Source organism: Grammomys surdaster, unplaced genomic scaffold (genome assembly GCF_004785775.1).
Source record: "Grammomys surdaster isolate TR1022 unplaced genomic scaffold, NIH_TR_1.0 134, whole genome shotgun sequence".
Classification (NCBI taxonomy): domain Eukaryota; kingdom Metazoa; phylum Chordata; class Mammalia; order Rodentia; family Muridae; genus Grammomys; species Grammomys surdaster.
In genome coordinates, this window is record NW_021604592.1 from 1,924,076 (window position 1) to 1,939,449 (window position 15,374).

Here is a 15,374-nt window from a genome sequence, read left to right on the forward strand (position 1 = left end):
AAACTCTGAAGATGCTCTGCAGAAGCTGGGAACTGAGTCCTCTCAGCCCTGGTGCTGCTCAGTCCTAAAGGGGAGGGGTAGACTGTGATACAGGAACATGTCACTGCAACCAGCATGCTACCAACCAACAAACCAAAGGCAGTGGAGTTTCTCTTCCTGAGACCTTTCCACCTTATCTCTGATTGCTATGGACAAGGCTACAGGAGCACAGTACAAATCTAATGACTCAAAGGAAGACACAATATCAGTGTGACTCCTTGGATATTTTACAGTTGACAAATGACCACATAAACTTAATGAATCTCTTGAGGAAAGTGGTCCCTGGGTGCTCTCAAAGATTCTGTCTATACTGCCTATTCTGTCATTGTATCTAAACAGCCAGGGTGAGCCTATAGCTAGACACATAACATGGCATTCCAAAACATACACACATGAGTACACACATGCATAAATCCAAGAAACACACTCAGGTATATTCACACACACGCTACATCAACTAACACATCAGGCACGCAACACATGTATACAGCCATAAGCCCAGATGTAGACGTGCACACAGTTTGTGCTTGTATAAAAGGAAATGCACATATGCAAGTGTGGCTGGCTAGTCGGGAAGAAGGAGCATGAAAAAAAAAAAATCCTGTCCACGCAAAGACCTTGAACCTATTTTAAGAGAAATAAAAGGCCACAAAAATTCTAAATGACTAAACTATACTGATTTACTTTCCCAAACAGCATGATGGTTGTAATACAGAATGAATAGCAGAATACTTAGAAGAAGGAAGAAATGGAGGAAAAAGAGAGGGAAGGAGGAATAGAGGGAGGGAGGGAGGGCAGGAAAGGAGGAAGCAGGGAAGGGGAAGAGAGAAAGGAATTGAGCTCTCTCAGTTTCCTGGGTGGTATATAGTGCTAGGTTAAGCCAGGATGTAAACATTAGTTATAGAGAAATTTAAGGAAGAATAAACTGAATTTTGAAAGAGGTACTAACAAGGCATGCCTGGGACTTAGCTATGAGCCTGGAAGAATTTAAGCAGGCATATAGATTCATTAAAAATGAGCATGCTGGGAGAGAAAGAGGGGACTCAAGAGTTCTCTTTTAGCCATGGTATGTTTTAAATTGATGTGTTCTATGGGGAAGTGTCAAGGAGAAGCTGCATATATAAAACTGAAATTGAGAGGCAAGGTCAGGGCTGGAGACAGAGAGAGAAGAATGATGGGAGTGGTGATGGTATATAAAGTGTGGTATTGGATGAAGCTGTAAGGTGATCGTGTACATAAAGAAGAGGCCCTGGGCAGATGGAGGCATCTAGCCTTCAAAGGCATGCAGAGGAGGGGGAAGTGGGAAAATAAAAGGAACCATCAGTGAAGGATGGGAAGAGCCTGAGAGCTTTCATCTGTTTTTATCAGTTTTACTAGTGTGTGAACCAGCTGAAGACCAATAAATCTCCTTTACGTTCTTTCTCTTCTTGCAAGAGCTGAGAATTGGGGAAGGCAAGGTTTTAAAGCTGTGTCCACAAATTCTTTGATAAGCCTTCATCTGAGAAATAGCCTAATTTCTTTCCCTGTGTGTGGGCTACATTTAATGACTCGGTTCTAATTAATCAAGTCTGGCAGTACTGTGGGGTAACACTTCAAGATTAGATTAGAAAGAGACTGCAACTCCCATCTTGACTCTTGCTATGACTTTTTCTGGAGTCATCTGCTCTGAGATAAGCTGGCTACTTTATAAGGAGGTAGTCCATGTGGAGATCTGAGAACCATGACCAACAGGCACGGTCAACAAGCTAACCACTAGAGTAACCTAGCCTAAAGCCTATATAGCTTTTCATCTACCATTCCATCGCGTCCATGCTGCTGTTGATGCTGAACAGAGCTCAGTGATGCAGTTAAATGGTGGCGTGCATTTTTCTCTGATGACCTTGTTCGTTTAGACTCAGCTGAAGATCCAGGTGACCATAGCCTCACTCCATATCTTGCCAACATCTTCCGAAAAAGAATATCTAGGAAAAGTGGGTTTCAGAAATTTTGAGATAATAAAAGTTTGTCATTTGATGCTACTAAGCTTTGGGGGTAATGTGTTAGGAGGCAATAAATGGTGAATATATCAGCATAATGGAGCAGAAAATGCCATGGAGCTCTGCGTAATAAGTTTCTTCCCAACACCCTTATTGCTTTAGCTCTAGGAGAAAATGAATCATGACTGGTAAGTATATTTGGAAAACAATACTATGTTTTCTCCATACAAAAATAAGAGTCAGTGATATGGTGCTGTTTGGCTAACATCTTCCTCCTTCACTTCTTCTGATTAAATACTGTCTACCTTGGAATACTTCTCTCAAGGAAACATGACTTCTTAGAAGCTAGTGCCAATATATTATGAACTTGATAAGGAACTTTCAATGGGTATATCTTTATGTCTTCACCAACCTCACTGAAATGGTAAGTAAAGACATAACACCCAGTAAAGAATACAGAGGTTGCAGATATAATGGAAGAACACCTCAAAGCCAGGCTCTCCTGTCCGCTATAAAACCATGTGACTTCACCCAGTGTTATTAGCTTTGTTCCTGCCTTTCTGAGATGATTTGCTAGTCCTCTAGGTGAAAGAATTAGGTAAAGTGAGACTCGTGAAGACATTTTAATCTACCATTCCACCACATCCATGCTGCTGTTGATGCTGGATCGAGCCCAGTGATGCAGTTACATGATGGAGTGCATTTTTTTTCTGATGACCTTGAGTGTTCTTTCCAACTTCCTTACATACTGTATTAGCCCAGCACATCATATGCCAAAGCACACACTTCTACCTGAGTGTCATCTCCATGTAGCCCGTTATTCATGATTCGATTATTCCTGCATTTTACTTTTCAAATAGCTTATTATTTGTTCTTTTTCATAATTCTTGGGTTGATTATTTTTCATCTGAATTAAATACACCCAAATCCCAGGGCATATCTGAACCTGAATCACGGCAGCTGGGATTTTGAGCCTCGGTACCTACTCTGATTTCTCTCCTTTGAAATCACTGAAAAGAATGATACTAATCAGAACAGCCAGTTGTAAGTAGGCAACCAAATTAAAGGTGACTTTCCCACAGAAGGCCCACAGGAGAGATTCTTTACAAAAGAAAAAATGTTAAACTGAGCATGCGTTCATTGTCAGTTATGGAGACAGCTATGATATCAGACTTAAGTGTTTCATTTACTGTGTTCCCTCTCATAACTTTAAGTAGGAGGACCCCATGCCTGGAGGAAGCTGTGAGTCTTCCAAGAAGGGGTGAATGAGACGACCAGGCTGAGCAAGTCAGTCCCATTAACTTCTCAAAGACATGACACATACAATCAGCATCTCTGTGTTTAAAAATTACTAAAAATGTAAATCATGGGAAGTCGAAGTCTCTAGCAGAGAATCTACTAGTATCTTGCTAAATGAACGTAGTATGAAACTGCCTTCTAAATATTTATATTTATAACCTTTTGATTGCAGCTCACAACCTTCAAAAAAACAAAACAACAAAAGAAAGTTTCATTTATTTACTTGTCTTTCCTTTCTAGAAGTGTGTGTGTGTGTGTGTGTGTGTGTGTGTGTGTGTGTATGTCTGTGTGTCTGTGTGTCTGTGTGTGTGTGTGAATTACTAGAGTAGCCCAAGGGCAAATGATGTACAATTGAACTACACCTCCATCTCAGTAGGTATTTCAGAAAAAGAATGTTTTAAGTATTTTTATTTTTAAAATTGCTTTTTCAAACAAGCAATGTTTTCACAATATAAACTGTACTGCAGACATATTTAGTTACAACTGTTCATTTCATTCCAATTGTTTAAGATGTTAAAATATCTTAATATGAAATATTTTGAAAATACTGGAAATTAGAAAGCATAAACAAACATTTGTTTTCACACCATTAAGCTCCAACAAATGTTAGTGTTTTGCCTTGGTTCAGACGCATCTATTATTAAGAAATAAAGCATTTCAATTAGAAATGACATGTCTTTCGCCATTTTCTTCTCTTAGACTCACATGGTCCTGAAGTGTGTATGCCATACTGCAGATCTATGCTTTCACGGTTACAAATGTCACTATGGGGACTCCTGATGAAAACCTAGCACACCACCATTAAATCTGGAAATTCTCTTTTTTACAGAACGGCTATACTGTAGAGAAGCTATAGGAATTTGGGGGCCCTATTAACTTGGATTCCTATTTACTACCAAATTCCCAAAATCTGAATCATCGTCATGTTCTATCTAATGTCCTGTTGATCCTGGAATTAAATATATTGAAATTCTTTACACAGAAAATGAATTCTCACAAGTTGTCATTCAGCTTGAAAAATACTGCTCCTTTTTTCTGTTTCATTTGTTTATCATGAAAAAAAAAAACCCTCTTGCTTCCCACTGCCTCCATGTCAGTTTAAGTTCTATTATAGAATGAGCTCAGTTTTTTTCAAGACTTCCTGAGTATTCTGTGATTCTTCTGTTTCTATCTATTCTCCAATTCATACCCCACATGAAATGTAGCTTGACTTCAGCCTCTGTTCATGTTCTCTTTACACAAAATATGTCTGTGTCTCACAATCCATGAGGGAGGGAGGGAGGTTCCTCTTCATGAATGTTTAGTAGAAAAAGATTTAATACAGTGTTAGCATATGGCAGGAGTGAGTCCAAGAATCTAAAAATCAAGAACTCTTGTGGTGAATCCACCAAAGTAGTCATAGGGACTGCCACAAGATTTGAGAACTGGGTTTCTGAACTTCATAAAAGTGTTTCTCATTTTAATAACTCCAGAACTGCAAAAGAAGAACATTTGATCAGCGACTTTCAGGTTTATAGAACACAACAAAAGAACAGGTAGGGATAATGGTGAGTTAAAAGACAGCCTACATTACCTAAAACCTATATACACAAGTCTAGAAATACCCAGCCCTAAGCTGACTTTTTCCCTTCAAAACAATGTCATCCTTATGCTGGAAACATTCTCAAAACTGAATCCCAAACAAAATCTTTGGTACAAGTCTATCTTTGCTCTTTTTATCTTCTGGCTGCGTTGTTCTCAATCTTTGACACTGAAAACTTAGAGCTCAGTTTCATTACTGTATTCTTAATCAGGAAACCATTGTCCCATGCTTTCCAAGATTGATTTCTTTCTTCTCAAAAATGCTGCAATCTTTCTTCAAGTAACCAATACTATAGTAATTTCTACACTCACATCTCCTTGCCTCTGTGATATTTTTATCTCTTCTATTCTGATGGTAACACCTATGTAGGACCTGTAAGGTTCTTAAATCTTGCGGCAGTTGATATGACTTTTCATTGGTGGCTTTGCCACAAGAGTTCTTGATTTTTAGATTCTTGGACTCACTCCTGCCATTTATTTTCAGAATAAATCCCCAAAATCTCAGGAAATCTCATCGTCTCTGGGTTGATATCTTCTCCACATTGTCCAGCCAGAGTATGATGTTCTCTAGACTAGACACATATAGTGCATCTCTGATTCTTTTATAATTAGCCTAATCTAAACTACCATTCATATTTTTTCTCATTCACGTTTGTCATGTAGAACTATGACATTTCAATGATCTGCACTATCTGGGTACCTTCATTTCTCTGGCACCCTGTATTCTGACCCTATATATTTTACTGAGCCTAATGTCGTTTTTCCCAGCATTGCTTCATTCAGTTCATACATTCATGACTTTCTTCACTACACCTGAGACTATATGAGGCACTCAATAACTACTCCACGTCCACCTGCTTCTTCTCACAAGTAAACAAGGAACGTCTTGACTCAGAGATTGGATTTTATAATTTTCTTCTGATCTCCATTGCTCAGCCCCAACTTATTCTCTGGAGCAGATGCTCAATACTTTTTTTTCTGACTTGAATTGAATTGCTCTCCAACTTGGCAGGAGAAAATAAGAAAAAGAATTCCAAGTAAAACTAGGAGACAATAGATAAGAATTAGGAATTGCCATTAGACATTTGATTGTCAGATTGATTCCTATTGAACCTCAAGCAGAATAATAGCACAGCCTTCCGCACCATAATTTTCTTCTTCTAAATTTGCTAGAGTGCAAATTTCCAGCAGATAAAAGAATTTTAACCTATGTGTGTTAAATTCTCACATGCTCATTCTATGAAATTTAAACGGTAATGTGTAGAAGGAACAGAGGTGACCACCTCTACCTAAATGCCAGGGGCCATGTAGCTGCAAAGGCATGATGCAGACAATGCCAGCCAATCAGGAACTACTGCTTAGAAGAGATACTTTCTTGGGACCAATGGGGCATGGATGGAGGGTATTAAAGGAGCTTGCATCAGTGTTCAGATGAGCTTGCTGCAGTGATTCTCACCTGCTCCTGGAGTCTCTGTCATTAACTCTGTGCTACCTCACCTCCAACCCCCAAGGGCAGGTAGGATCGAGCAGTGAGTAGAGTGAGTAGTCCACAGGGCACAGGCAGCAATAATAGTCTTAATTTTAACTTTCATATGTCATTTGACAATCTAGTAAACAATGAGTTATGAAAACAAAACTAGTCAACAAGGTAGCCTGTGCCTTTATTCCCAGCTACTTAGAAGGCTGATACAGGAAAGTCTTTTGAGCTCAGGAGTTAAAGGTCAGCCTGGACAATACAGCAGGATCACGCCTCAAAAATTTGTTTGCAATAAAAGATCTTCTGGAGGAATCACCATCCTTGACCTCAAGCTTTACTATAGAGAAATTGTGATTAAAAATCAAAACAAAACAAAAACACAGAGAGAGACAAGTTGATCAATGGAATAGAATTGAAGACTCAGAAATAAACCCACATACCTATGGACACTTGATTTTAGACAAAGAAGTAAAAATCATACAGTGGAAAAAAAGAAAGACTCCTCAACCAATGGTGCAGGTTCAACTGGCACTATGAATGAAGAATGCAAATGATCAATATTTATCACCCTGCACAAAACTCAAGTCCAGGTGGATGAAGGACTTCAACATAAAACCAGATACATTGAATTTAATTGAAGAGAAAGTGGGAAAGAGCCTTGAATGCATTAGTACAGGAGAAAATTTCCTGAACAAAACACCAATTATCTTAGTAATTTTATCTCAGGCTCTAAGATCAAAAATTGATAAATGGGACCTCTTGAAACTGAAAAGCTTCTGTAAGGCAAGGGACACTGTGAATAGGACAAAAATGACAGCCTACAGATTAGGAAAAGATCTTTACTAACCATCCATCCAACAGAGAGCTAATATCTAAAATATATAAAGAACTCAAGAAGTAGGCTCCCAATAACCAAATAACCCAATTTTTAAAATGGTGTACAGAGCTAAATAGAGAATTCTCAACAGAAGAATCTCAAATGGCCAATAAGCACTTCAAAAAAAAAAAATGTTCACCATCCTTAGTCATCAGGGAAATGTAAATCAAAAGGACTCTGAGATTCCACCTTATACCAATCAGAATGGCTATGATCAAAAACTCAAGTGACAACAGATGCTGGTGAGGATGTGGAGAAAGAAGAATACTCCTCCACTGATGGTAGGATTACAAACTTGTACAACTGCTCTGGATATCAATCCACAGCTGCTCAGAAAATTGGAAATAGTTCTACCTGAAGGCCCAGTTATACCACTCCTAGGGCATATACCCAAAAGATATCCCACCATACCACAAGGACATGTACTCCATTATGTTTATAGGAGCCTTATTGATAATAGCCAGAAACTGGAAACAACCCAGATGTCCCTCAACCAAAGAGTCATCGAAGGCAGAGGGAGGGAGGGACCTGAGAGGGAGAGGGGTGGGGAAACAGGGGCAGGATCAGCTGTGGGGGAGAGACAGGAGAGAGGCCTAGAGGGACAGGAGAATAAATGGAAATATGCAGCTGCTGAGTGTGGGGGATGGGAGGAGCCTCTAGAAAGTCCCAGAGACCTAGGATATGGGAGGCTTCCAGGACTCAATGTGGGTGACATTACCCAAAATGACCAACAGTGGGGATATGGAACCTGAAGAGACCACCTCTAGTGGTCAGACAGGACCCCCAGTAGAGGGATGGGGACATCAACCTACAAAACTTTTGACTCAAAATTGCTCCTGTCTAAAAGAAATACGGGGACAAAAATGGAGTAGAGACTGAAAGAATAGTCGACGAGTGACAGGCCCAACTTGGGGTCCATCCCATGGGCCAGCACCATTCCCTGCCATTCTTACTGATGCCATGTTGTCCTTGCAGACAGGACCCTAGCATGACTGTCCTCTGAAAGGCTTTACCAGCAGCTGACTGAGACAGATCCAGATACTGAGGTTGGGGGACCCCTATTGAAGAGTTAGGAGAAGAATTGAAGGAACTGAAGGGGACAGCAACCCCATAGGAAGACCGACAGTGTCAACTAACCTGAGCTCCCAGAGACTGAGACAACAGCCAAAGAGCATACATGGGCTGGTCCAATTCCTCAGCACATATGTAGCACAGGGCTTTGTCTGGCTTCAGTGAGAGATGATGTGCTTCTAATCCTATAGAGACTTGATGCCCTAGGGTTGGGGGATACAGGAGGTGGGCACTCTCTCAGATCCAAGGGGGATGGGAGTTGGAGAAAAGCACTCTGCCTCTTTGAGAGAGAACTCAGAGGGAGATCAATATTTTAAATTAAATAATTAATTTAAAAAATTGTCTTTTTGCTATCCCGGTAGATCAATGGGATAGCACTTTTCCACTTAGATTTGTAAATTTCCCTTAAGAATGAAAAAGAATGTGTCCTGGGGATATAACAGAGATGTCCTGGGCTGTATTTGAATAGTCCCTGAGCAGAGGAACCTGAGCTCTAGGAGACTTCCTTGCTTGCTAAGTCTCTGCTGCAAGTCTGCAGCACATTGTCTTTAAGAGCAGGAGCAATATTTGATTGGCTGGACTCTATTCATATCAAACCACCGTAAACTGAAATGTGAGTTTAGCCAATTCCTAACAGTGTGTTAGCTACTTGACATTACTTAATCAGTTGTTCAAATGGATACTGAAAAGAGTTGTCATGTTGACCAGGTTCAGTCTAAGCCAGCAAACATCTGATTGAATCAGGAACAAAAAGAAAAACCAAAAAAAACAGCTTTTGGGATAGCCTCACTCCAATTGTCCAAGACCCACATGAAGACTAAGCTGCACATCTGCTACATGAGCAGGGAGGTCCAGCCTGTGTATGTTCTTTGGTTGGTGGTTCAGACTCTGAGAGACCCCAGGGTCCAGGTTAGTTGACACTATTTATCTTCCTGTGAAGTTCTTATCTCCTTTTGGCCTGCAACCCTTCCTCTTATTCTTCCATAAGAGTCCCCAAACTCCAAATCATCCCATCAACAAATGGGCAAATGGAATGAGCACATAGATCTTAAAAGAAGTTTATATGTGAATAAAATAAATACAAAGGAAAGAACTAGGTATGGTGGAAGAGAATGTTTATTATAGTTAAAAGGGTGAACAAAGACAGAGACAGACATCTGGAAGAGTCCAAAGTGAACATGACCCTGAGCTGGGCCATGTGAGTAGATGGAGAGAAGAGGGAAAGCAGGGGAACCAGGTACAACAGGCAGGAGGCCCAAGGCAGGTAACCAAAATGATGTATACAGAAGAGCAGTCCAGCCCCCTGGGCAGGAGGGTTCAGGGTAGGGGCAGGCGTGCCAGCTAGGACAGCACTGTAACAGGTGAGGGATTACTGAGAGAACCTGGCGTCCAGGTCTGCTTTGATCTTTTCAGTAGGCACTTCAGCCACTTGTCCCTGGTCTGAAACCTACAAACATGGGCAATAATACATTCGAAAAACCTGTTTAAAATCCTTATATATCAGAAATAAACAAATTAAAACTACACTTACAATGCAGAACGATTATTGAGTTAGAATAGGGTATCTTCTAGGGGAAAAAGACAGTAAGTACTGACAAAGATAATAAGGAGCTGGAGAGTACAGGAGCCTTTATTCCCTGCTGGTGGGAGAGCAAACTATTGCAGCTCCTATTGGAAGCATTATTGAGGTTTCTAAAGTCGAAAATAAAAAAATAAAAAGAGAACTAGCCTATGACCAAACTCTACCACCACCGGACATAACTAAAGGAATCATACCACAGAGATACTTGCACCACTGTGCTTATTGCAAAACCATTCACAACAGCCAAGATATGAAACCTCCTGATGCTCTCACCAATAGATGAACACATAAAAGAAATGTGCTATAAACACTTAATGGAGTTTTATTCCACCACATATAAAACCAAAATTCTGTCATTTGCAGAAAAATGGGTGAAAGACTAGGAAGATCACCATGTTGAAAAAAAATATGCTAGATTCAGAAAGAATAATATTGTGTGGTTTCTCTTATATTGAGAATCTAGATACACACACATTGTGTGTATGTGTGTGTGCGTGCATCACTCTCTGTGTTTCTGTCTTTCTTTGTCTCTGTATCTGTCTTTCTCTCTCTTTTTCTGTGTGTGTGTGTGTGTGTGTGTGTGTGTGTGTGTGTGTGTGTATAGATATATTTGATTTCGTAGGAAAGTGATTATTTTGAGGAGAAGAAAATATAAAGAGAAGAGGGGAAGAGAATGCTTTGGAAACTAGGAAAGATAATGAATCACATTTCCTCTCACAGTTTAGAAGGTTAGATTTACCTATATATATATATCATATATAGTGTGTGAAAATACATTTATGTGTGTGTATACACATATATATGACATAATACATATTCACAGCAGGAATAGAAAAGGAAGAGGACCAGCCGAACTGGGACAAGGAAAAAGGAGGGTGGTAGGAAGGTAGATATGAGCAAATGCAATGTCTGCATATAAACATGTCATATTTAAACCCCTTTTGTATAAAGCAACAAGTAAAGTTTAATTTTAAAATAAAGTAGTAAAATAGGGAAACGTCATTTTCAAGGCAGATTATAACACAAATATAATTAGCAGCGTGTTTCAACATCCCACTAAACTCCTCGAAAGTTAAGGTGTCATGTGGATGGGGTGTAGCTCCGTGTGTGCCCATTGTGTGTGTCCTGAACTTAATGTCAGGTTCTGTTCTCCAAAGGTGGCTTTCATCTGTACCCTATGCTTTATGGAGTGATGTGTTCATTCTCCTGAGGTCAGAATCTAATTCCCCTTCTCTTGAATCTGGGCAGAGTGTGACTCGTGTAGCCAAGACAACTCCATGGAAGAGAGGCTGCTGGCCTCTCGAGGATGCGTGTCGTAAAGAGAAACGCAGCTGTAATGCAGTGGGCTGGAACATTGGTGCTAGAACTTAACAATCTGTACAAGGTTTCTGGGGGAATGTTTAGAGCTCAGGGATATTCTCATTGTTTGATGATAAAAAGGACATAAAAACTGCATAAGACTGAACCCTTCTTATGCACACAGCTCAGAAATTCTGTGTGATGGCATCAGGGATAGAAACCAAGAAAGTTTCAAATCAAGTATAGAATAGTGTTAATAGAGATAAAGGAAAAATGAAAACATGGCCCATAATCTCCATCCATTGCTGTTACTCTGATGGTTTGTATAGTATTTAATATTCTGAATTTCCTTAGTAATGGGTGCAAAAAAGAAAAAAAAACTTGTGTTATAACAGCTAATTCTAAGGAGGTATGAGGAAAATAAAGTGTGAGGATTTCTTTACCTTATAAAGACAACTGCTCAGTAAGTAATATTTGTTATTATGTGGGGATAGTTCATCACCTGTTACCAGAGTCCTCAGTCGTATTTCAGTACATGCATCTCCCAGTACTGATCAAAATAGGTTCCTTTTTATTAATCTACCCTGTCTGCCTGCAGTAAATCATTCTATGTAGAAACTAAGAGTTTTTTGTTTAAAACTCTTTACACATAAAATGAGCATATTTAATGTATACAATCTTATATTTGGATATGTATGCACACTCATGAAACTGCCACCGCAATAAAGTCCATGAATATAACCAAAAGCCCAAACATTTCTTGTGTCCACTTTTAAACCTTTTTATCTGCCGTGAAGCGATAACTGGGCTACTCTTATCACTATAAATTAACTGGAATTTTCTAGTTATATCCAAATAGAATCTTATAATTATTATTTGACCTGTTTTATTAACAAAATTCTTTTCATTTTTCATTTTTCTCTATTTTCTTATGAATATCCATAATTTGTACATACACACATCACTCTCTCAGTCCTTTTCAGGAAATATAGCATATTACCATTACATTATGTGAATCAACAGTCTTTTACTTGTTTTTACTCTTGAGTAATAATATTCCCCTAGGTAGTTAGAATACAATTTGCTTTTCTACTCACTTGTACATGGTGTTTAGGTTGTTTTCAGGTTTTATATTTTTGAAAGTACATTTTAATTGAAATAGAATTGTGTGGTATGAGGATAAGCATTTATAATATAATTAGAAATTGCATTCATGCAGGAAGTAGTGTATTCCCTTCTAGGAGCTATGACTTCTGCAGCAACAATTTAGTCAGGCATACAGTACCACACATGATTTCTTTCTTGTTGAGTGAGCCTTAAGTTCAAGTAGACAGCCATTGCTTACCTCTAAGATACAAGTGTCACTATTGTGCCTTTGGGGACATCTTGCCATGTTACTCAGTCATTGCTGTGATTAACAGGCTTTACTTAAGTGGGGCTAGTGAATGCATTTCCTTCTTTCAGTGTGCATAGTACCTCCTGGTATTATGAGAGCCAGTCTTTAGTTGGGTAGGAAGCATCCTGGTCAGTTCCAGCTCAGTCCCTCCAAATCTTATGCACAAGGTGTGTGGAGTCTTTATCAATAAGATCTTACCTTCAAGTATTAAAAGGCAACCAGGAACAATGGCAACGCCCTATATTGTTCTGAGAGTCTCTTATATCTTCCAGATGAATATCTCTTGGAGATTTCCATGTTCCATCCTCCCACTGAGGAGTGGGAGGATGTTAAATAGTACATGGCTCTTGCAGAGAGCACAATCACACAAATTAATTTACACACACACACGCACACACCCAGAGAGACACACGTATATATATTATACATGTATTTTAAAGGAAGTTTATAAAATAATACATTTCTCTATGGCTTTTTCAAACATCCTTGAAGTTATTATCTCTCCTTCCTCCCCTTTCTCAGCTAAAGTCCCTTACCCTATTTTACCCTAACTCCTTTCACAGCATCTGTATCCTCCTATACCCTCCCCTCCAGAGCTCCTTGTCCCCCCGCCACAACAGTCTCTTTTTACTTTCCTGGCTTCTTCAGTCTTAACTTTCCAAATGTCTTAGTTTACGAATTATGCTTTAGTTTTGTGCCTAAGACTAAGGCCACAAAGTGTCTCTTTTATCTACTCTCTTAATGGTATATTATTTAGTTTAGATCTAAGATTCATTTTGAAATACTTTTATGTATGATGAAAAATCCTCTCATTCATACTCTGCCTATGGAATACTTAATTGTCCCACATTATTTGTTTGAAAGACTTTTTTCCCATTACACTTTCTTTTTGTTTTTTTGTTTGTTTTTGCATCATAGTCAAAAATCAGTTGTTCATATTTGCATATTTATGTGTAAGCTCTATATTCTGTTCAGTTCATGTATATGTTTGTCTTTTTTTTTCACTCTTCAAGGTGTATTTGGTGTTGTCATCGGCATGACACTTGAGTGGTTGATTCCATCATCCATATGCAGATCTTCCATTTCACATAATATTGCAATGTACACTACAGACACATATAATACATAAAATATCCTGAAGAACATTTATGCACAAGATATGCATAACGGACTTACACACTGGAGCTGGGAACTCATTGGCCTAGGCATGTTTGGTGAGGGTGTGCAGCGCAGCAATGCAGCAGACTCACAGGATAATCGAAGCCTGCACACAACTGGCAGTCTGTCTTGGAGACAGTGGGACTGTCACACTAACCAGGTTAGCACTATACAAGTACCACTTGACAGCAGGGTAGAGCTGTGGGAACTGAGATTTTTTTTCCCAGACTACCTTAACACAATTTCACTAACCACAGCTCAGATGAGAAGTGTGTGGTCTCCACAGAAACCCTGCTGCAACCTGTACAGTGAAGTGCTAGGACACTTCACTCTTCTTCAGGCAGGCCTCTTCCTCAGGAGTCAATGTCACCTTCACAACATCCGAGATTCCATTTTGTCCCAGGATACATGGGACACTGAGGAAGACATCATCATTGACTCCATAGAGACCCTTAATCACGATGGAAATGGGATGCACCCGCCAAGTCTACCACAGAGAGGCCAATGGCCCAGGATGTATAACCTTTCAGCTTGGTCACCTCATATGCACTGTCAACCTCCTGCTTGTGAATATCCTTACCCTGCTCCTTATTTGCATCAGTGCCCAGTTCTGGGTTCAGAGACTTCACAGATGCCAGCAACGTTGACACCACTCCGCACAGGCACACTGTAGTCACCATGCTCTCCCAGGACCCACTCATGGCTGCTCAGCAGGTGAACTCCCTGCCTTTCTTCCATCAGGTAACGGAACCGAGCTGAATCCAGACTGTAACCACTTCCAATAACTCGGCTTTTGGGAAAGTCACTGATTTTCCAAGCCAGGTAGGTCAAGATATCTACTGAGTTTGGGAAAATAAGCAGCTTGCAGTGTGGACTGTACTTCACAGTGCTGGGAATGAAGAACTTGAAAATGTTCACGTTTCGCTGGACCAAATTGAGTCAGTTCTCTCCCTCTTGCTGAAGGTCTCCCGCTGTGATAATGACCAGCTTAGAGTTTCCAGTTGCACAATAGTCTTTGCTGGAGACAATTTTTGGTTTTTCAAGGAAAAGGCTACCATGCTGGAGATCCATCATCTCTCTCCTTAGGTTGTCTTCCATGACATCAACAAGGGCAAGCTCATCTGCCAAGTCCTTCGTTAAGATACTGACGGCACAAGCCATGCCACTAGCACCAACCCCAACATCTGTAATCTTGTTCTGGGGGGACACAACACCTGACATCATCATAGAATCTTTGAAATCTATTAACATTACCTTTCCACTCTTGTTTATACGTTTATTGGCTTATGTACTCATTTATTGTTGTAGATCTTTTTGAGTTTCATATTATTGAAATAGGTTTGGCAATTTATTTAAAAGCTCATTTGGTGGAGAATACTTAGAAGTAAATTTGGGACACACTGATACATTGACATGATATTTAGTAGTCTATCTGCATGACATGCATTTCCATTTATGGGTATTACTTTTTCTCAGTCGTCTTATATAGTTTGCAGTCTATAGCCTATCATAATGTGTTTCCCCAAGAGGAAAAACATAATAATTACTTTGATTATAGTGCTTTATTTAATTTTGATTTCTGACTTTATTTGCTGTCCACATATTTTTAAAAACCAATT

The 15,374-nt window shown here is 39.5% G+C and overlaps 1 pseudogene; it reads right to left on the bottom strand.

Annotated features, from left to right (window-relative positions):
• Positions 1 to 14,071: 14,071 nt before the first annotated feature.
• Positions 14,072 to 14,976, bottom strand: LOC114617069 (annotated as a pseudogene).
• Between the last annotated feature and the right edge of the window lie 398 nt (positions 14,977 to 15,374).